This window comes from Pteropus medius, unplaced genomic scaffold (assembly GCF_902729225.1).
Source record: "Pteropus medius unplaced genomic scaffold, Ma_sr-lr_union100, whole genome shotgun sequence".
Taxonomy (NCBI): Eukaryota; Metazoa; Chordata; class Mammalia; order Chiroptera; family Pteropodidae; genus Pteropus; species Pteropus medius.
In genome coordinates this window covers 4,726,330-4,728,854 of record NW_024351543.1, presented here as the reverse complement: position 1 = coordinate 4,728,854, position 2,525 = coordinate 4,726,330, and the positions used below count along the sequence as shown (strand labels likewise).

At 36.8% G+C, this 2,525-nt stretch overlaps 1 pseudogene; it reads right to left on the bottom strand.

Moving 5' to 3' along the window:
• Window positions 1–433: 433 nt before the first annotated feature.
• LOC120586827 (uncharacterized) lies at window positions 434–549 on the bottom strand (annotated as a pseudogene).
• Between the last annotated feature and the right edge of the window lie 1,976 nt (window positions 550–2,525).

The following is a 2,525-nucleotide window of genomic DNA, read 5'->3' as shown; positions in this document are numbered from 1 at the left end:
TTGACCACCTTCATCCATTTTTCTCATCCTCCACCCCACTTTGGCAAGCATCAGTGCACCCATCTGTTCTCTGTGTCTATGAATTCAGTTTTTCTTTCTTTCTTTCTTTTTTTTAGATTCCACATGTAATATAGTATTTGTCTTTCTCTGTCCGACTTATTTCACTTAGCATAACATCCTCATAGTCCATCTATGTCATAGGAGATGGCAGGATTTCGTTCTCTTTCACGGCTGAATAATAGCCCATTATATGTCTCTACCATAGCTTCTTTACCCATTCATCCATCAGTGAACACTTATGTTGTTTCATGTCTTGGCTAATGTAAATAAAGCTGCAATGAGCAGTTAGTGTTTTTGTTTCCTTTGAGTAAATACCCAGAAGTAGAATTGCTGGATCATATGGTAGTTCTATTTTTTTTAATTATTATTTTTATGCCTACAGCACCTGGTCTTCCTAGGTAGTCTCCCATCCAAGTACTAACCGGGCCCGACCCTGCTTAGCTTCCGAGATCAGACATCGGGCTTGTTCAGGGTGGCACGGCCGTAGACCATTGGTAGTTCTATTTTCAATTTTTTGAGGAACCTCCATATTGTTTTTCGTCGTGGCTACACCAATTTACATTCCCACCAACAGTTCCCCCGCCTTTTTTTTTTTTAACATTCTGGCCAATACTTGTTATTTCTTGTCTTTTGGATAATAACCATTCTAACAGGTGTGAGATAATATCTCATTATGGTTTTGATTTGCATTTCCCTAATGATTAGTGATATTGAGCACCTTTTCATGTAACTAGTGATTGGCCATCTGTATGTCTTCTTTGGAAAAATGTCTATTCTCTGCCCATTTTTTAAATTTTATTTATTTATTTTTTGCTATTTAGTTGTATGAATTCTTTATATATTTTGCATATTAACCCTTTATGAGATATACGATTTACAGATATTTTCTCCCTTTCAGTAGGTTACCTTTTCACTTTCAATGGTTTCCTTTGCTGTACAGAAGCTTTTTATTTTTAGTGCCACTTGTTTATTTGCTTTTGTTGCCTTCGTTTTTGTAACAAATCCAAAAAATCATCACCAAGAATGAAGTCTAGGAATTTCCTTCTTATGTTTTCTTCTGGTTTTACGGTTTCATGTCTTATGTACAATAGGAATTATTAATAGTGTCTCTCCTTAGAAGTGTCTTAGTTTGGGCAATAAATTATAAGGTCATTCTACCTTGAGCTGTTGCCTTGTAATTACCTTCCAAATTGTTTTGCGGCAGAAGTTCACAGTCTAACATCAATTTCCCATAGATCTCCACCTCTGCATTGCAGCCTGGTGGTTTCTCTAGGGTCCTCCATTTTAACAACTCTGTTACAAAGCTTCCAAGGAAGCTATGTTGAGAATTATGTTAGAAAGTCTGACAGAAGCATATTTGTGGTGAAAGGTATGATGAAAATAGGACATCGGTCTCTACCACAGTAGAATAGAATAATCTGTTCTTGTTTTGTACCTCCTCCTGAAGCCTTCATTGATTGCCCAAGACAGGTGAAGAAATCTTTTGTGTTTATATATGATGCCCTGTGCTTATATTTATTTTAGAATTTACTATATTATATTCAAATTAACTTTGAAGGCAGGGACGATTTTGCATATGTGTGGATTCCCAGGGCCTGGCACAATGCCTGGCACTAATATGTGTTGAAAAAATGTTTGTTGTTCTGAACATTTGTCATGCTCAATTGAACACAAGGCTATTTTTATCAACTCTACTATTGATCAAAGTTCATTAGTACCTATTAGAGGCTGCTGCCCACCTACATTATAAAACAAATTAATCCGATGTATTATCTGTCATACAAGCCACCCACCCAGACTGTGCTCCCAGCCTTCCATGTCTGGAAAATTCTCTTGCTTTTACCTCACATGAAGGCAGGTGAACCTCTTTCCCTTCTCCCTGCTGTTAATAACTTTTATGACACCCCATGTTCCTGATCACGTGATCCTAAGGCACAAAAAAATAAGATTTTAAAACTGAGGCAACACCTGTCTTAGACAAGAATTTTTTAGTAAGATCCTGTCAGGGACTATAGCCAGTTCTAGAGAGACATTGTCACAAGGCCCATGGCCAAACCTATTAGTACCTTCTTTACCTGGGCCCATTGCCACAAGTAAAGCCAATGACATAAGTAAGGAAGGTGGTAATAGGGTGCCCTGGCCAAAGTTATAAGTCTGGGGTCTGAGATAAGAGCTGATCTTGACAAAAGAGACTGATTGTATAAAGAGAATCAATTAAAACTTAGAATAATTCTCATTCTCCGTCTGTAATTCATTTAAGAGTAGTGTCTCACATATGGTGTTTACACTCTGGATTTAAATTACCTAAGATGCTATTATATTGCTTTACAATGAATAATTGAGATTTAGGATTTTAGGATGGAAAAAAAAATATTTTTCAAAATCCAAGTGACTATAGCAGTTTCCGCCTTTCAAGTGGGGTAGGGATGACATATTTCATATCAGAGGAAAAATATATGTCTGTA